This window comes from Zalophus californianus, chromosome 15 (assembly GCF_009762305.2).
Source record: "Zalophus californianus isolate mZalCal1 chromosome 15, mZalCal1.pri.v2, whole genome shotgun sequence".
NCBI classification, from domain to species: Eukaryota; Metazoa; Chordata; class Mammalia; order Carnivora; family Otariidae; genus Zalophus; species Zalophus californianus.
This window is the reverse complement of record NC_045609.1, coordinates 13,804,049-13,824,829: the sequence shown is the minus strand read 5'-3', so window position 1 is coordinate 13,824,829 and position 20,781 is coordinate 13,804,049. Positions and strand designations below refer to the sequence as shown.

General features: G+C 45.4%; 2 long non-coding RNA genes across 2 annotated transcripts in view; one reads left to right on the top strand and one right to left on the bottom strand.

The window, feature by feature from the left end:
* The window catches only part of LOC113922820, a 43,727-nt gene extending 32,832 nt beyond the window's left edge, over positions 1-10,895 (top strand). Inside the window, exons 2-3 of the long non-coding RNA XR_003520080.1 lie at positions 10,484-10,677; positions 10,778-10,895. This is a non-coding gene — a long non-coding RNA (uncharacterized LOC113922820). The remainder of the gene's footprint in view (positions 1-10,483; positions 10,678-10,777) is intronic.
* LOC113922827 lies at positions 3,555-17,835 on the bottom strand. Its single transcript, XR_003520081.2, has 4 exons — positions 17,683-17,835; positions 11,123-11,210; positions 4,890-5,014; positions 3,555-4,209 (listed from the first exon to the last, which is right to left on the bottom strand). It is a non-coding gene; the product is annotated as an uncharacterized LOC113922827 (long non-coding RNA).
* Positions 17,836-20,781: the final 2,946 nt, after the last annotated feature.

The following is a 20,781-nucleotide window of genomic DNA, read 5'->3' as shown; positions in this document are numbered from 1 at the left end:
AACCCACAGATCTGATTTGGTCCCCGGTGTTCTAGGCGGCAGATGTAACCAGTAATACCTTTTAAAAAAAAAATCTGAAAATCCCACTGATATTGTGATTCTGCTGCTCAGATGTGGCCTCAGTTTCTTGACTTTTTTTTTTAAAGATTTTATTTATATATTTGAGAGAGAGAGAGAGAGAGAGCGCATGCCAGCAGGGGGAGGAGCAGAGGGAGGGAATTCTGAGCAGACTCCCTGCTGAGCATGGAACCCTACACGGGGCTCGATCTCAGGACCCTGAGATCATGACCTGAGCTGAACTCAAGAGCCAGATGCTTGACTGAGTAAGCCACCCAGGCGCCCCTATTTTCTTAACTTTTAGGGCAAGGTGTGTTACTCTCCATTTAAAAATCAGCCCATCCAAAATGATAGCCTTCTGTTTTGTGCATGAATTCATCTTAAATGCCTCTTGAGGCTCTAAGTGAAAGGTACTATCACCAGCAACAATCAATAAATGAAATAAATACCAGATATATAATCAGCCACATGGGCTCCTGGAGAGACATGGAATGTGTGGGGGTTTCATTTGCTGAAAGCCCGGAACTGAGGTACATTTTAATGTTGAATGAGAGCTTTTTTAATAAACTGTAAAAGGCTATAAAGAAGTCGGTCACTATGAGTATTATTTTTCCTGTTCCATATCCTTGATTAAATGACTAACCCAAAGATTCAGTAATCAACCTTTTCTCTTCCCTGGACTGTGATTTCTTTACCCAAATGAGTAAGTTATGGCTAATATCCCAAGATCCCAGCTAACTCCACTTTTTCCTTGGAATCTATGATTCTATCAGCAGGAGTGTCTATATACCTAAGTTCCTGAAATATGAGAATACATTTGGTGACTGTACTGGCACATAATATTAAATTGTTTGGCATAAATTTTTCAGACTATGTTTTGTATAATATAGAAGACAAAGTTAAAAAAAAAGGTAAAGGGGGGGAGTAGAACATGAAAAAGTATCAAGCATTTAAGAAAATATGTATATTATAATGATAACTAAGATACAACTTGCCTAAAGAGGAGAGGAAGCGTATATTTATGATTCACATGAGTATATGCCATGCTCCTTGAAAAGCAGATTTTTAGAAAAAAGAGCAGAAGCTTCATGATGCACTTAGAAATCCTAGCTGCCTTTTAAATGTAAACAGCAAACTCAATTTTTTATTATGTAAAAGAAAAAGTGGAACTACCCCTAACTTCATTGCATAAACCAAACGTCATATTCAAAAATGACCATTGTTGAGTTCTTTGGAATCAACAACTTTTTCTGTGGCTAACAGTGTTTCTTGATATTCCTGAAATCAGCTAAAATGCTGGAAAGAGCGTGTAGAAATACAGAGTCAAGAAGCTATTAACAGAGGATTTTGAATTCAACGGAATCAGCATTTCTTGTATAGTTTATTTGCTTCTTTTTTTAAGACAATAAGCCTTTGATTTAATGTGTGTTCTAGCCTTGAAATCAACTCCCTGCAAAGAAATTCCTGGTTCAGTGCAGGGTACATTAGAGTGCCCTTGAACCTTAGGTCACAGGCCACCAAATGTGGGCAAGGCAACACAGACCACTGATAATAGAGGAATCTCTAGAGTGAGTGCTCCCAAGACGCAGGAGAAAAACATGAAAGCAGGAGGAATTCTAAACTCTAAAGATGACAAATACTTAGACTGGCCCAGGCTAAAGGAAATGAGGCAATAGGACTAAAAAAACAAGAACAAAAACATAAAACCCCAAAAAACAAAAACCCAAACCTGTCATTTCTCTCCATAACTTTCTTTAGATAGTCCTTACATGTTTTAAGAAAAAGTTTTAAAACTTTTTATATTTTAAGAAATATATAACAAGAGCCGTTCAACATGCTTATATCCCTTGCCCTAGTGATTCTGCCTCTAGATATTTGTCTTAAAATATCAGAAGTGTGTAGAATGATTTTGAAGATGTATGTTTAACTGAAACATTATCTGTAATATTGAGAAACTGAGAGACAAGCTCAATGTACAAAAATAAGGAAAAAGTTTAAAAAATTGGATTCAATCCATTATGATGGAATGCTTTGTCGATATCTTAAAATCCTATTTCCAAAGATAGCTGTTCATAAAGGAAAATGCCCACTCTGTAGCACTCAAAAAAAGGGCAGATACACAATCATATATTCCATATACTCATAATTTTAAATATGTATATGTGTCCATGTATATATAAAGAAAAAAATTGGAAAAACACACCAACATGTTAACTATCTCTAAGTGGCAGGATTTGAGATTACAGCTGATTGTTTCTGCCTCTGTAAGTATTTTAGGTATTAGTATTTTTTAAGTCTTTTAAGATTTTTCTACAATGAGCCTGTATTACTTTTAATATCAGAACTATTAACTTTTAAGGTTAGGACATTCATGGACGTTCCCTTAAAATGACAGTTTCCCCCCTAAATCAGAAATGTGGACATTGTGTTTTGGGTTTAATGGAGCAAGATGCAGAATTATGATTCAATGCTAGATTTTTTACACATAAGGACCCAGTCAATGAATGGATATTTACAGAGCACATACTCATTCAATCAACCAACGCTTATGGAGCACTTGCCCCGTACTGGCCACTGAATTCATGCCCAGGAGCCAAGGGACCTCAGGGAACAACCAGGGGTGGCTGGTGAGGGCGAGAAGCTCTTACTCTGGGTATTCGTGAATGTCACAAATCACTGAGGAATGAGATGTTCCTAAAGGTTGCGCAGATTTGCCCAAGCTGACTCCCAAGGAGTTGAACCTTTGCTCACAAGTCCAAGACCCAGACCCCCCTGCTCAGCCGCGCTCACCGCTGAGCCTGGAGGCAGAGTCTGCAGGTTTCCAGCATGACGTAATGGCTGCTTCGTCACCTGCGGTCTTGTCTCAGAAGCTCTATTGGTCCTAGTGGCTTGGTTTGTAATATCCTTGCACAGCTTAGTACTTTCTTAGCATTCTGTTTAACCATTGACAACTTGATATTGTGACCAATGGTTACGGTATTTCTCCGTATATTAGGTTGACAAGTTGTTGATTTCCCAGATCAGTTCGCTCTCCTTCCCTTCCTCTCTCCGCCCACCTCTCTCCAGTTTGCAAGCTTCTATTTCCCAGTGGCTTTATCTGCATTTTGTAAGTACACTGAAATAGGAGAAAGCAGGAGCTCTGGGACCACGTGGCCATCTCTGCACAATCAGATCCTCGGGGCTTGCTATTCCTTAAAGTCACTGAAGACGGAGCCGAGGCAGCCCTTCCTCCCCCCCAATGAAGGCTTCCCTGTGACTACCGGGGGCCTGAGGCACATTGCCCAGGGTCACATGTGGTCTGTTTGCCCGGAGCCCCGCGCTGTAAAGGGCAGGTCTGATTGTGAACATTTTAGTCACTTTCCAGAGAGCCTCCTGGTGAATAGGGAAGCATGTAAGCAGGTAGTTTTCTGCTGCAGAAGCCACCCAGATGTGCCTTCTTCCTAAATGGGCCACCGCCCTTCCCAGCCCCCGACGTTGGGGTTTCACGTGAGTCACCCAGAGAGGCTGCGAGCCGCTCATTAAGCCGCACCAGCGCGCCCCGCAATTTCGTTCTGTGTAGAGCAGGGTCCACCACCCATTCTGAGTCTTTCCAGTCAAAGTGGCTGTTTTTCTTCAACCTTTCCCTGCCCCTTGGGTTAATGAGAGTCATTTACAAGGACAAACGTTTAAACCTCATTAGGAGACAGCATAGCCTAGTGGTTAATAAGCACCCTTGTTTCAAATCCTATCCCAGTGGTGCACAAGCATTGTGTCTTTCAGGAAATTTACTTAAGTTTCCTCACAGGGGTGTGGTCAAGTGATAATTAGCGTTGCCCCTTGACCCAGTGCCTGGCTGGTAGGAAGTCTGCAGTAAAGGTAGCTGTTAACAGTTATTACCCGTTCCCTACACGACAGTGTCCCTAATACAGACTGTGCGCCTGCGCACGTGCGAGCGCACGCGTATTTGGTGCGTGGGAAGAAAGGAAGGCTGCAACTGACAAGGCTTGCTTGCAGAGTTGCGGTGGTTGGACTTTTCTTCCTTGGGAAGATAGGAGTGTGACATTTCTTACATATCATGTGGAGAGGTGACTTCGATGTTTCTTTCGGCTCTTCCTCATTGGAAAGGGCATCTGGTGACAGTGAGCTGTTTTCGAGGTCTGTCTGTGAGCTTTGCTAAAGTTAAAAATAAGTGAGAGTGAAAATTTTGTTTGTTCCCTAAAGGAAACCTCTTTCCCCCTCCCAACAGCGCTGACAGTGTAATGTGCGTTCTGACGTACCCTCTCCTTATTGTACCCTCCGTGCATTTCTTTTCCCCATTTCTTCTCCTTTTCAGAAATAAGATTTCTAGAGCAGTAAGACAGTGCTTCAACTATCCCAAAACAGGGAAACTGTGAGATGGCTCTTAAAGGATATAAACTAATACTAATCGCATTATATGTACTAATCGTACCTCTATATATGGTACATACTACACAACCACCATAACAATCCCAGCGCTCTTTGGGAAAGAGAGCTGAGCTCTAGGCAATGGAGGGCTTGTCCTTCAAAGCACGAGAAAATAACTAACTAAATAAATCAATAAAATAAAATAAAATAAAAATTTTTTAAAAGGAAGGAAGAAACAAAAGACAAGATGTTTTGGGTGGAAAACTTTCTGAAATGTAACTCAGTCCCGACTGCTTTCTGAAAGAGTCTGGGAAACTTACATTTAACACCCCTTTTTCTTTTCTTGGTCTCAAAGTCGTCATCACGAGAACCGATTCTAATGCTACTGTATGACAAAGTTATGTGCTTAGGCAATTGAGATAGGAAGGACATTTGCCTGCACACGAAGAAGCCCCAAACCACTGTACCTTTTAGAATTCTTGAGTCTGCTATCCACAATTTTCCATTCCCCCTTCTGTGGGCTGTCAGCATTACTTCTGGTCAGCGTGTATGTCTATAGCCAAAGGCCTCTCTACTCCTAATTTCCTAAGTGCTGGAGGGGTGAAAGCGAGAAAATCACACTGGTGAAGACTATGTGTACAATAAACATAAATATTTCCTGAGTCAGGGTCTAAGGGCTACTTCCCCCAAGAGAGATGTACATGTCTAAGAAAAGTATTTCTCAAGTTTTGTTTTAATTTTAAAAAATTCCTTGTTTCAAAGCTCTTTTCTGGATAAGTGAGGTTATGCAACGGCCGGTCCTATGTAAATAAAAAATATACATATAAAGTATTGGTGGAGCTACTCACTCCCGGCTCTGTCAGCCATTAGTCAAGTGCTTGCATTCAGATCATATATTTCCTCGGCGCCCTGAAGTTTTGAAAATTTTAATAGCTCCGTGGATGGAACTGACATGAGAGGAAACGATTTCAAGTCTCCTGCAGTGATTTTTACACTCATAAAAGTGTTCTCAATGTATCAGAGGCAGTGTTTGATCCCAGAGAAATAATATCCTCAGAAATCTGACTCAGGTGCCATCTCCTTTTGGAGAAAGTTTCCTGTTTTCCCAAATGCTTTATAAGATGCATTTTGCTATGACTGGCCGTTTCTGTTTAAGATTCTATTGGTCACACATGTAACCTAGGCCACTGGCAGGCCCTCGGGATTTCCTGGCAGAAACCTTCGTGAGTATTAGAAGTCAAGGGGTTGGGAGCAGTGAGTCACCAGACACTGCCACATTCAACTGTGCGATGCTCCTGATTTACAACTTTGTCCCATTTCCTCGGGTTGTCCCCCACAAGCAGAAGCGATTCAGGAGGCTGAGGAACGCAGAGCAGATTGTGGCTGGGCTGGCCTTCCAGAAAGGTCCACGCAGTGGTCCCTGGACCCTGGGAGGCCTCCGCTCCCTGCCCCCGCCCCCCCACTGTTTATATTAGCTATCACGCACGGAACAGTCAGGTGGTACGCTGCTTTGCAGTCAGCAAGTTTATCTTGTGTTAAAGTTTTACCAGTAGAAACCAAGTCGTGTTTACCCCCGTTCTGCGGCAGGTCATGTACAAACAGCACCTGTGAACATTTTCAGCACACATGCTGGACTTTCTCCTTCATAGTTCTCATCACAACAACTGTTGGGAAAGCCAGCAATTGTCAAATCTCTGGCAAATGTGAAAATCCTCACCAAAAATGGCTGTCACTGCTGTCAAGGTGCACGGGACATTACCTCTGCCGTTGTCGGAGCACGTTCGTTGATTGTGGACATCAGTCCTAGCATAAACCCAAACTCAGCACACACGTAAGAACTCTGAATGCAGCTAACAGGCATTCCCTCCATGAAACAAGAGTCCTCGACGGTAGAATTTTTTTTTTAATGTGTCAGCATTTAAAAAGATTCTATAAACTGGATTTCATCGTACTTCCCCATCTCTTTATTTAATATTTATGTATCAGTCACAGTGTGTGAAGCGCTGTTCTAAGTGCTTTAAAACACTAATTCATTTAATATTCAAACAACTTTGTGAGATAAGGACTATTACCCCACTTTACACTTATGTAAACCGAGGCACAAAGAGATTAATTTGTCCAAGGCCACGTTGCTGGTTAAAGGATGGAACGAGAAGCTGAAACCAGACCAGGGCAAGCAGAGAACCCCTGTACTATGCTGCCCACCCCACCCCCTGTGGTTATAAGTATTGGCAATACTGTTCTTTTTGTTTTTCCAGACAAATTGAACCAAAGTTGAGTTTTTAAAATATCTATTGTATTAACTTGCTAGGGCTACCATAACAAAGTACTGAAGACTGGTCATAATCTGCTAGCCATTAGTATGCTAGACACTATTCACAAAATGTCAAAACAAGGGGCGCCTGGGTGGCTCAGTCCGTTAAGCGTCTGCCTTCAGCTCAGGTCATGATCCCAGGGTCCTGGGATGGAGCCCCATGTTCGGCTCCCTGCTCAGTGGGTAATCTGCTTCTCCTTCTCTCTCTGTGCCTCCTCCAGCTTGTGCACTCTCTCTCACTCTCTCAAATAAACAAATAAAATCTTTTTAAAAATGTCAAAACAAGTTCCATGTGCTTTAAGAAGAGATAATATTCAAAATGGCCATTGGGATGCCAAAGTTTCGAGAAGTTCTCGTGTTTTTTGGGGGGGGTAGTTTGTTTGACAAGTCTCTCCAATTTGAAGTGGGTACTATAACTGAGACATAGTGCTGAAACCACTTTTTTTTTTAATTGTATTTATTTATTTGACAGACACACAGTGAGAGAGGGAACACAAGCAGGGGGAGTGGGAGAGGGAGAAGCAGGCTTCCCACCGAGCAGGGAGCCCGATGCGGGGCTCGATCCCAGGACCCCGGGACCATGACCTGAGCCAAAGGCAGACGCTTAACAACTAAGCCACCCAGGCGCCCCTGAAACCACTATTTTACCTTGATTCTTCCCTTCCTCTTCTTACACCAAGTGTGAAGTTGTGGGGAACTCTTCATCTATCTATTATCTATCTATCTATCTATCTATCTATCATCCATCCATCCATCCATCCATCCATCTATCATCTCAATAGACCACACATTGAGGAGTGAAGTAGTCATCTTATTAGTTAATTGCATTTTTGGCAGATGTTTAGAAAGACTTCATTTTAGCTTTGTCATCATAAAATGTGTCCTTTAGCCAACTGTAGAAAGTATGAAGTCATATAAAGGGAAAGAGCTTGATGGCAAGAAATCTTATGTAAGCCATCTTTTATGACTATGAGTAAATCCCGGGTTACAGCGAAAAATCAGTGATATGTAGAAATAATAGGTGTGTATATATGTAATGTAAATGTGAAATATCCTACAGTGTCTGGCATGGAGCAGGTGGTTAAAAATATTAACAGGCAGGCAGGCATGTGGGCCCAGTTTCTCCTGACAAATGGCAGAAATTGAGACCAGCAATGATTTCGGTCCCCGTGATGATGAACCACATGTAACACTATAATTTTACTTCTCATATAAGGGCAGATATTATCCTGCCCCTCCTAATCCTAATTCAGATTCTCCAAGTAGAGCATGTGTGTCTTAGCTGGGTTCGTCATTTCTGCAACTACCACTCACGGCCGTGGAAGCGCAACCTACACCAGTCTGGAAGCATTAGACGAGCATGAGCGTGAGTAGGCCTCAGTATTTTGGGCAACAGCCAGGTGGCTACTGTGGCAGATCACAGTATTGTTCACAATTATTTCTTCCCTTTCCTTTATGTGTGTGTGTTTTTTTTTAAGATTTATTTATTTATTTGAGAGAGAGAGAGAGCACGTGAGTGGGGGTGGTGGGAGGAGCAGAGGGAGAAGGAGAGAATCTCAAGCAGATTCCACGCTGAGCACAGAGCCCAATGCAGGGCTTGATCCCACAACCCTGAGATCATGACCTGAGCCAGAAACCAGGACACAGACGCTCAACCGACTGCGTCACCCGGCTGCCCCCTCCTGTATTTTTTTTTTTAAGATTTTTTTTTTTTAAATAATCTCTACACCCCACATGGGGCTCTAACTCACAACCCCAAGACCAAGAGTCGCGTACTCCACCAACTGAGCCGGCCCGGTGCCCCTATTCCTTCTCCTTTAGAAGGATTATATATCCGGGGAGCCTGGGTGGCTCAGTCGGTTAAGCATCTACCTTCAGCTCAGGTCACGATACCGAGGCCCTGGGATCCAGCCCCACATTGGGCTCCCTGCTCAGCGGGGAGTCTGCTTCTCCCTTTCCCTCTGCCCTTCCCCCCCTGCTCATGCTCTCTCTTTCTCTCTCAAATAAATAAATAAAATCTTTAAAAAAAAATAAAAGGATTATACATCCTTATAAGTCAAGTATGGTCCCCCTCTTCGTTGTCCAGCTTGATCATGTGATTGACTTTGAAGGACATGTGAATAGACATGATACACGCCATTATAATCAGACGCTTTAAATGTGATTCTCTGGTTCAGCTTGGTCTCTTGCTCTGCTGACCCCTCTTAAGAGAACAATAGATTCCAGATGAGGACTACTCCTTCCACTGCAACCTGGAATGGGAAAAAGCATGGGACAGAGCCACAACAGACCCATAATCCACATGTATCATGAATGAGCAATAAACTGCTGATGTAAATTACTGAGACTTGGGGATTTTTTTGTTATGTAGTGAAGCTGACAAATACAGTCACACAAGATTTTGTTGAGATTTGCATAAATAAAACAAGGGAGAATGTTAGTGAAAGAAGATATTACATTTCAAGCCAGTAAGGACTACTTTATAAACATAAAAGAACCTGTAGCTTACATAGGATAATATTTGTTGGAAGAATGTGCCTTAGAAAATCATGATACACCAGGTATATACCAAATGCCTGATGCAGATTAAGGAGAGCAGATACTTAATACAGACAGAGCTTGTTTCAAAATTGTTGTCTTCCAGAATTTTTGTTTATGTATGCATATTTGTGTGTATGTGTGTGAATACTCACACACAATACCATTTTTATTTTTGTACTCTAACCCCCCATTTTCTGAGTTCTTGATCTTGCCAGCTGAGGTTTTATCAATATTTTCCAGGAATGAATGGCTGATTACAGATTATAGCTCTGCCATCCAGGAGGGTTTTTGATAAGTGGTTATTGAATATAGATATTAGAACGAGAAAATTGGAGCGCCGTGACAGGATTTGAGCCTAAAACAATGCTTGTCACAGAGTAGGTACTAAAAAGTACTTGCTGATTGAATGAATAAATTTTAAAAGCATGGAGTTTAGGTAAGATATTACCTTCATAGTGAGGTTTGTTGGCTGTATATACAATTATGAATTAACTTCCATCTTATCTCAAAAAGACTCTGGGTCAGCTCACTCTAGAAGACATGCCTCAGAGAAGTGATTTTCTTTTTCTTTTCCCGTTGGCCCACCCAGAAAGGGGAATCATGAGTAAGAAGAAAAGGTCTAAAATGTTTTGAGAACTTTTGCACTTTGTAATTACATTCTTTTGGCCCTTTTCTCTGCTTGTTGAATGTTTTTGGATTCTTGCTATTGTCCCTATGATTGATTCAAGCCTACTATGATGCTCTTCTTAGATCCCGATTCATGTTCTTGAAAGGGCGTTTGTTGGAGGATCATGAATTGAGAGAACACATTATTTGAAATTTAGAAATAGGTGGATCCCAAAAGTATCCAAGGATCCATTGTCACTTAAAGTGAGCACATAACTGGGGCGCCTGGGTGGCTCAGTCGGTTGAGCATCTGCCTTTGGCTCAGGTCATGCTCCCAGGGTCCCAGGTCGAGCCCTGCTTGGAGGAGAGTCTGCTTCTCCCTCTCCTTCTGCCTCCCTCCCCCTTCATGCTCCCTCTTTCTCTCTCAAATAAACAAATTTAAAAAAAATGAGCACGTAACTTAATTCATATAATACAAGGTAGGTAATTCATTGCTCCATTCCCATCCTTTCACCTATATATTCTCTCTTCTACAAGATCAGGCATATCAAATGTGGCCTGTCATGCTGCTAATTTGTGGCTGATTTGTTTGCCTCTCAGTGCGGTTACAAAACTCGTGAAGTCAGGAGCTGGGGCAGCCATCTTGCAAGCATGAAGAGGCAAGCCTGAAGACAAAAGCCAGCAATGCTGAGGATGGAGAAGCCAAAAGATGGGAAGGAACCGGGTTTTCCATTTCAGCCTCTGAATTTACTGATCCTTGAACCACTCGGCCCCCAAACTTCTTGTTATGCAAGGTAATAGGCATCATTTTGTTTAGGCCACTTTGTCAGGTGTTCTGTTCATGACAGCCAGAAGTCAACCAGAATGATCCCTTGGCCTTTTACCCTTTCACAGATGGATTGCTGTGCCCAGACATGCCTGGCTCTCAGCAGAAGAGCTCATGTTGGGCTCTCCACTATAGGTGTCTCTGGCCTCTCTGAAGAAATAATAAACTGCTTGTGGGTCCAAAGTTCTTGCGGCTCCTTTCCTTTGTCTAACGTATAGGCCATAGCAAGCACTCAAGAGTAGCAACTGCTTATTTTTTCATAAAATAGGGGCTAAATACATGAATATATACTTTTGAGATGCTCCTACAGAGAATAGTTAAGGGCCCTGGGGGATGACCATACTCATGTGAGTCCTAGCTCTGTCCTCCCTCGGCTGGGGCTAGGTCTCCCAGGGAACCACGGTGTCACCTACCTTGTGAACCCGATCCCATGAGGTTGCCAAGAAGTTGACTTCTCTGCTTCTATTCTGTGTGAGGGGACACTCGGCATCAGTAAGTTGCCTAAATATAAAATAGTAAATGTGTTCTAATTAAATAAATTAAGTACTTGGGAAATTAAACGTAAAAACTAATAACCTCCCATTTACCCCCAGCAATCATTTAGGCTTACCCCTCCCCTGTTAGCTGGACTAAGAGGCCCCAAGAATGGGCTGAAGCTGCCATTTCTCTGTCCAGATCCCCTCAATAGCCTGTGTGTTCTGTGAAGGCATTAGCTAGGTCTGCCTGGCTCACCCAGTGCCTACCTGAGCTTCTGTCTCCTTGTAGGTGCTAAATACCTACATAAAGGATGAATAAATGATGAGCTGTAATGCGAGGCCCAGGGCTATGAGAGGTTCAGCCATATCAGATCCTGGCAGGGACTGCTCCTAAGGGATTCCTGCTTCGTGAGCTCCAGGAGAACAGCAACAAAGATGAATTAGTACATTGTTGGCAAAAGGGCTTCACTGAAATCTCGCTGTAAATTTGTTGCAGAAAGGGCACTTGGGCATTTACTGTTAAACAAAGACAGGAATCTATAACATTAATTAGAACTTCCATTTACTGAGCAAATGCTGTCTCAAACACTGCTTCAGATATTAATTCATTTAAGCCCTCTGACCACCCCACAGGTACTGTGATTGGCAGCCTCTAAGATGTCCCCTGATGACCCCCACCTCTTGACATCCACTCCCTTGTATAATTCCCTCCCCTTGAGTGTGAGCTGGATTTATATACTCCATTCTAAAGGACAGTGTGGTAGAAGTAATGGGATGGCACTTGCAAAATTAGGTGATAAAAACATTGCCTTCTATCTTGGGTGCTCCAGCTGCCATGCCGTGGGCTGCCCTGTAGGGAGGCCTATGTGGCCAAGAACTGAGGTTGGGGGTCTCCCCAACCAATAGCCAGTGAGGAGCTGAGACCCTCAGTCCAATAGTCTGCAAGAAATAGCATGCTGCCAACAATCACATGCATTGACGTGGAAGAGGGGTCTCGCCCAGTCAAACCTTCAGATGGGACCACAGCCCTGGACGACAGATTAACTGCAACCTCATGAGATCCCTAGAGCCAGAAGCTCCCAGCTAAGCCATGCCTGGATTCATAATCCAGAAGAATTGTAACATAATAAAGGATTATTGTAAGCTGCTATGTTTGGGGGTAATTTGTTGTGCAGCAATAGATAATATAAGGAGGTACTAGTATTATTTGCCCTTTACAGAAGAGGAAAGTGAGGTTCAGAGTGGACAGGAAATGGTGGAGCTGGGATGTGGACTGATGTGGTCTGACCTCAGAGGCTACATGATTAATGAGAGTCAGTTTCAGATGGTGTTAAGCACATTGCTACTGTTTAGCCAGAGTAGGTACTGTGCAGAATCTTTTTTGGAAAATAATCTTCTTTGGAAAAGCTAGTATGTGTCCTCCCAAGCCAGGTAAAATTTTTGAAAGATTTCAAAAGCAAAAAAAAAAAAAAAAAAAAAAAAAAAAATTACAACATGCAATCGATCATAGAGCATTGCCATTTAATTTCTAGCAAAGATGACCTCCCTGCCTCCCAGCCCACCACCCCAAAAATAATCCCTCCAGCAGTTTCTTCTCTAACCCCTCACAGTTCTGCAAAATACAGCAAAAGTGCATGCATGGTTGATTTTATACAAATTTTATAGAGAGTGTGCACACACACACACACACACACATAGACACACACACACCGTCTATGAAAATTTGGGATCACAATTGTTCCTGTTACCTATTGATGTGTAGCAAATCACTTCAAAATGCAGAGGCTTAAGGCAGCACCAGCACTTTCTTATCTCCCTCTCATGGTTTCCGAGGATCTGGAAGGTGGGAAGGGCCTCGGCTCTGTGGTGGGCTGGTACCCTTTGCAGTTACAGCCAGACAAAGGCCTGGGCGACCTGGGGCTGCCCGGCTGCCCTCCCTCCTATCCTAGCTTGGTGATCTCAGGGCAGCCTCACTGCTCACGTAGCGGCTGAAGGCTTCAAGAACAAGTGTTCTAGAGACGAGGCAGAAGCAGCGACACCTTTCATAACATGGAGTCAGAATCACATATTGTCATTTCTGCCGAACGCTGCTGGTCAGAACAGTCACAAAAGCCTGACCAGTTTGAAGGGGACGAGGCATAGACCTCACCTCTCAGTGGAAGAAGCGTCAAAAAATTTGTATACATATTTTTGTGTTTTTTAAAAATATTTAATTTATTTATTTGATAAAGAGAGACACAGCGAGAGAGGGAACACAAGCAGGGGGAGTGGGAGAGGGAGAAGCAGGCTCCCCGCGGAGCAGGGAGCCCGATGTGGGGCTCGATCCCAGGACCCTGGGATCACGACCTTGAGCCGAAGGCAGACACTTAATGACTGAGCCACCCAGGCGCCCCTGTATACATATTTTTGAATTGCCAGTGTGGTACTCTCATTTCTCTCTAATGTGGAGCGAGTACACACACCTGGAGGGGGGAGGTCCTGTAAGATAATTCGGGGAGGGGGAGGCAGAAAAAATATTAGAGCTTATATTTCTGTGCTTCAATTCACTCATTTTATTCCATTTTTGAATCTATTTATAAATAAACCAACACATATGTTGGGAAATAGGCTCAACAGTTTGTTTTTTTTTTTTTTTTTGCTAATGAGGCGCACCATTTCAGAACTTTGTCAGACATTGCTAATGCCTTGTCCAGAGCCTGGCTCTCCTTCTCTACTTATTACAAAAAAACAATAACCCCCCCCCATATCAAGATCCACCAATCAACTCAGAACCTTTTTCTAGAAACTTCTTCATAGAGTTCTATTTTCTAACCAGTTTCAGGGGAGCCTAGCTTTTTTTTTTTTTTTCCATTCCCAACAACGCTGTAAGGTACAACCTCGTCCCAGGTGTCACAGTGGGATTTTGCCAAGGTAGGTGTGGCCTAAATTCAAGCAGTGGGATTCCTGGATCAAAGATTATGTACATTGAAAATTATGATTGACGTTGCTAAATTGCTCTTGGTAGAATCTTAGTAGTAGCAATGACCACCAGTTGGCAGCCCTCGTAGCAACATTTGCACATACCTGTTCCTCCACATAGCTTCACAAGCAGTAATTATTATAAAACTTTACAGTCTTTGCCAGTTAGGTGAAAAGCGATATCCTGTTAGCACTTGGACGGTGTGTCTTCAATTTCATGCAGAGTGCTTGTTGGGCATTTGTATTATTTTTCTTACACTTATATTCTTTGCCCAGTTTTCTGTTGGGTTATTCTGCTTTTTGTTTATTGATTTGTACCAGTGCTTTGTCATGTAAGGAAATTTGTCCTGTGTTTCTATTATGGGTTGCAAATATTTCCCCCATTTAAAGGTGTTTTTGTCACACAAAGGTATAGATGCTTTTATGGTATGGAATTTATGGTTTTTAAATTGATGGCTTCCTCTCTAGAAAGGATGTCCCTTACAGAAATGATCAACAAAGGCACCCATGATTTTTAAATCTTACAGTTTCAAATGTTATCTTTAAGTTTTATCTACGAGGAATTTATTGGGAGCCAAGAGTAAAGTAAAAATCAGCTTACAAACTTAACTTGTTTTTCCAAATGGCCCACCATTTCCGAATGGTTCCGACGCCATTTGTGGAATAATCCCTCTCCCTGCCACTTTCCAGGAGCTCTTGCTACCTTTACCTGATCCACACTCACTGGCCACGCTGGGTAGATGGTTATTCTGACAGTGACCTAGAATTAGGGTAGAAGCTACTTGTAGCTTCGGGAGAGGAGAGAAAACTGAGGAAGCCCACGGACCAGCTTCTCACTAAAGGCAGACGCATTCTCCATCTTGGGGACTGAATGGAGCCCCCCCCCACCCCATTCTCCTGGCCCCCAACCCTGGGCCTGGCTGAGAAAAATCTCTGTTATGTCTCTTTGGCAGTTCTTGCCCACAGGACCCTTTTTGGGTCAGTGCATTAGGCAGAGCCGCTGTGTAAATTGTTTTCATGGGAGCGTTTTGGAGACTGTTCAGGAAGGCTAGCCATGAGCAAAATGGAATTTGAAATAAATCATTTGTCTCTGTGAAGGTGAACAACTGTAGGACTTTATATGGACATGGCCCTGTCTTTAAGAAGGCGCAAGGCACTTTGCCCTGTGTCATTAACCCATTTGGCTCGGTGGGACGAGATAGGGGGAGGTCTCTGGTGAGATCTTCAATTCCGCCCTCCGTTGATACGACAGAGGCTGGGATTAAGCTGAAGATAGCTTTCCAATTGGCTAATCTAGGCTGCTTGGAAAAAAGTTAGGTTGGCACCGGCATTCAGCCCTTACCTACCTAGCTAGAGACAGCTGCTGGGTCCCTGGCATGGACATTGGCACCCGTGACAGCAAAGGTCCAGGATCCAAGCCAGCTGCCTGGGGTGCTCGGGAGAGGCACGGGGAGCCTCCTTCCCACACTTGCAAGGTGCCAGGACTGGAGGCCTGACCCTGGTTCTTGTCTGAGACAGAGAAACCCCCACCCCCGCCGCGCCACTGAGGATGGGGCAGTCCCCACTCTGCTCTCCAGAAGCAGCAGGATCTGGGTTCTCCCACACCCAGCGGCAACTCAGAATCCCCGGAGCGTGAGCAGGAGCCCCCCTAAACATCCCTGTCCCACTGCTGTCTCATATGGAGGCCGGGCCCACCGAGCCCACCCCAGCAGACCCAGGCTGGTGCAGGGACTGGATTTCTCCCTGAGGTTCTGTGGCCCAGCCCCCAGCAGGGGCCTGAGAGAGAGGGGATTGGGGAGAGCCAGCAGATAAAATCTCACCCCCGTGGGACTGTGCAGGTGGCCTCGGGGCCTCCAGCTTCCCAGATAAGAAACAAGAGCACTGCCACCCCAATTGAAAAACAATTTAAGATATCATGCTCATTAAAGGGGTTTGCAGGCATAAGACCTGACTAGATTTAGATCTAGTAGTTAACAAAGATCAGATGGTTGAGAACAAGAATTTCATGTAAATAAAAATATGACTCCACAATGTGCAACTGAGCACTTGCAGGGTTTTTGTTTTTGTTTTTTCTTCCCCCGCCCCGCCCCAGGCTAGAGATAGTTCCTGTCACCAGACACACTGCGTCTGACATGGGACATCGTGGCTGGGGCTACTGACTTTTTTATTTTGCAATTTGCTAAAGAAGGTTGAACGGTCCTACCTTTCTGTTAAAAAAAAAAAAAAAAAAAGGCAGTCCTAAAATGAATGGTTTCGGTGGATCAAATCACTGAAGAAGTGGCACCCACACGACCACCCAGGCCCCAGCACCACTTTTTTCCTCCAGCCCTCTTTGAAGGCAAGAGTTTAGGCTTGTAATTAAGGGATGCCTTTGTTTCTTTAATGATGCTAATCCCCATCTTGAGGGAAATCACCTTTTGGGTAACACAGCAGCCACCACCCGCCCCAAGGGCATGAAATGCGGAGGCCCACCTAAGTCCCAGGCTCCCAGCTGTCTTTGAGGAGGTGTCTGGCCACTGGGCAGGTGAGGGGGGCGGGGCGCACACTCACTGGTGCTACCGAGGCCCACAGAAAGATGTTACCGCAAAGGACTCCAGGGCCCTCATAGGAGGGGACAAAAATTACTTTGCAAAAAGAGAACCATCACCGTTGGGATCGTGAAAAGTTGAAGTGGCCCCTTCTCCTCCCCAGACAGCCGTTAGAGCCTGAAGCAGGCGCCTGTGGGAAGGCGGGCCTCTGGGTAGCAATGAGCTACCGGGTCCCCAAGGTACCATGTTGAATTTCTCAATCTCACTTTGTTTAGTTTGGGGAAAACATTTTTTCAGTCCAGAAAAAAAAAAAAAAGAAAAGAAAATCACTGTGGTTTCCCCCCTGCTCCCACCCTCTATAATCGCCGCTTGCAAGAAAGAGTTTCACCATTTTCCCATAAAACCAAAAAAAAAGAGGATGCTGGGCAGACATTCTTTGTTTCTTTTCTTCCATCGCTGTGGATTCCCCCCACACCAGCCCTTCTGCTCCAGGCAGGCCTGTCTGCCCACTGTCCCCACACATTCCTCATTTGCACTGGGCTCCAGCCAGGCAGTGTCCTGCCCCTTTCTCTGGGTCATACTTCCTCTTCCAGTAGCCAGCTCAACACTCACCTCACTAAGCAACACTGGGGTAGGGTTGGAGGTGGCCCGGGGTCCTTCGGAGCACACACTGCCGGGATGACCCTGGGCCATCTGCCAGCCACGGGGAGCTTACCGCTTCCTCCCCGCAGTCTGCCCAGATGGTCTGCAATGACTCCTTCACGCTTCCCTTCTCCCTGCGGTCACTTGTAACTAACTTGTCACTGCACCCATTGTCCGGCAGCTCCTGAGCTCCCACTAAAATGGGTCAGCTCGTTGTACAATATTATTTCGCGCCCGCCCCTTTGTGAGTCTCCTAAAGCCCATTCATGGGCTCATGGACACTCTCTTCTCAACCAACATATTTTGAGGGATTCCCTCTGTCTTCCAGTTACTTTCAGTTGCTAGTCTACTCCCCACCGCTTTACTCACATCTTGGCACTGGTGTGCTGTTTCAACCAATTTTTGTCCGTTCTATTCCTTTAGCAGGGTGGGGTCAGGGGTGAGTAGCTCCTTAGTCAAAGCTCTTGGATTCTCATTAATTGCTCTGCTTCTGACTCACCGCCTGAGCAGGGACGAGTCACTTCCCTTTCTCACCCTCGGCCTCCCCAGCCTCACCAGGCTCTCTGCACATCTGGAAAGAACACGGCCAGAATGAATGCGATGTCCTCTATACATCGGATGACTATATAATCCACTGTACAGCTGTCCCTTTTGAGAGCAAAAGGAGGTGTTCATAATTATGCCGCGGCAGGTTTAAACAGGTTGGTCCCCGGCAGATTCTAGAATCTCATGTAAAAATGGGGATAGGAGCAGGCTTTCCTTGGCTTATCACCTCCCAGCTCATGGACATAGAAGAACATCAGCTCGCTGCAGTCTGCTATTAGCTTTGCCCAAGAGGAGGGCCGAGAAATTCAGATCGTCTCTCATACATTTCGAACCTATGTGCAAAAACAATCAAATGCAACCCGGTAACACAGGGTGACCTGAGAAATGGTGGGTGACGCTGGGGAAAGCTGTCACCCTGACAAAGAAGGCTCTTATCTGCTTGTTGTAAGTCCCAGCCTCACACACTATGCCGTGCCCTGCCCCTCTGACATTTAAACCACCCTGATATCAACCACTTGCGTAATTGAGGTATCTAAAAGAACACCTGGCCGTGTCGATTAAGTGGGGCTTGGAGGAAGGGCTAACAGAACTCCAGATCAGCTCTAAGGGGCCTTATGATGTTCTGAGAATTCAGTTGGTGGGAGCATTCCCATGTAAGATCTACATCTGGGCTGTGCCCATCGGGTCCCGCGACTGAACTCCTTCTTCTGGGAGGGCACAACCAGACCAGAGTAGAGAGCCAGCATGCAGTGTGCAGCAAGATCAGGAATCAGCAGAAACAGAGCTACCCATGCTTGGCTCGGGAACCAGATAGCAGGCGCTGGGCAGGAATTCGCCCTTGGGAAGCAGTTGCTTAACCCCCTGGCTCCTCGAGCTCCCTGCCTCCTTGACAGAGGCCAAGGCAAACAGGGATCCTGGGAGAGACCAGACCAACCAGCCAATGCCAGCTCACTTGGGGTTAGACCGGGGCTGGGAGGGGCCCAGCAAACCTGCAGGAGGCCGGGCGCTGGGCACAGTCCCAGGGCTAGGCAGGTTTCTGCAGCTCCCACTTCCCAGTGGAAAAGTGCAGGATTCCCAAAGACTATTGAGCAAGAGGCTCAAATTGTCTTCAGATTGGGTCTGATCTAGCTAGAACCCTTCGGGATCCAGGATGAAACTGGATCCAGTTACAGACCTCCCTGAGAAGTGAAGAGAGGTCCAGATACACCTAGATATCCAGCTGACACGGTCTCAAGGGTGAGCCCAGATCCTTAGTGTGGGGTTAGGGTCTGTGGCCTTTGCCCCCAGTCAGCCATCAACGTCGTAAAGGGTTTGTTCCGTTGTCAGGGGGAGGGGAATGGGGAGAAGCACAGGAGATGGTTGTCTGGGTGTGTTTATTTTCTTTTAAAATATAAACTGAGCTAGAGATGTTCACAGGGACACATAGAGCACTGTGATTGTCAGCCTGTTGGACGGGCAGTCTGTGTGATCTCTTTTCCGCGCTGCACACTGTTGGCACTTGACAAAATGGCGGCCATCGTTGTACTAGGATTTGGGGGGCACACGGGGCTCCCGGACGTTCATCGGGACCTCTTTCCCATTAAAAATGGATGGGCTGCAGCAACCCGGAACCAGGTAGATTAACTCCAAGTTGAAAACCTTTCTCCTTTCTCCAGGAACTCAAATACAATACTGGAGATCCTGGGGGAATATAGAGAGGAGAGTTAGCTTCGGACAGTTGGTGCTGTCCAAAGATTAGGTGTCTCTGATGAATGAAATCCCAGGGAGTGCATCTCCTCCTGGTGTGATTCGGCTCTTATCGGCTTCAATGATGAATAACTAAGTATGTGCTTTCCTTTTGTATACACACGCAGAGACCCTGTCTCCAGGGAGGGAGTTAAGATTAGGTAGAGATTAGGTAGCTGATCCTTCTAGGCTGATTGATTGGCTGTTGCTCAGCCCCAAATGCAGCCTCTCCAAGGACAAGCTGCTCCTGGGAGGTCACAAAGAGCCTCGACATTTCAAGATAGTAAAAGTTGGTGGTTGTGGAGGAGGGAGCCTTGGTGGCTCAGTCGGTTGAGTGTCCAACTCTTGATTTTGGCTCAGGTCATGATCTCAGGGTCCGGAGGTCGGGCTCCTGACTCAGTGGGGAGTCTGCTTAAGATTCTTTCTCTCCTTCTGCCCCTCTCCCCCTGCTCTCTCTCTTTCTCAAATTAATAAATCTTTGGGGGAGAAAAAGTTGGTGGTTGGGGGTGAGAGAAGCCAGTGAGGAAGACCCTGTCCCAAGAGGCTCATCTTCACCACTGTCTAGTTTTTAAAACTCAGGTTTGCTCTCTCAGGTCCCTTGGCTGGGAGGCTGTCCTGAAAGACACAGGGAAGGTTCTGTACGTGGGAGACAGGCCATATGGGCCAGAGCTGAAGACTTGCAGATTCTCAGGTGACTTAGAGTGAGTCACCAGCCCAGGCCTCTTTCTAGTTAGGCAGAGGCCATGCCCCAGTTTTGAACACCTGAAGGGCACACGGGTGGCGGGTGAGGAGCCCGCCCTGATCTGCATACAATGGAGACAATTGCAGGCCCAGGTTGGAGAATCAGAGCTGAGAACACACTGCCTTCCACATGGCCCAGAGTCACTAGAGGTCTTATCCCCATATTCACACCAGTGCTTCCTGGTGTCCCGAGCCATGCGTGCCTCCCTCCCTTCAATTCACTCAGAAAAGAAAAAAAGAAAGAAAAAAGCCTTACTGAGCAGCCCTCAGCCAACCCCTTCCCCCCTGTGGCAAGTCCTTTCTTCAAGGCCAGAAGTGCCACTGTTGAGGTCACATCCGTGGAGGGAGGAGAGACAACAAGCAGGGGTGAGTGGGTGATGTCACCCTGCGTTCTTGCAGGCTGAGGAGATGCTCTACATTCTTGGGGATTGGCTCCAGCCCGAGCCCCTGGGATGC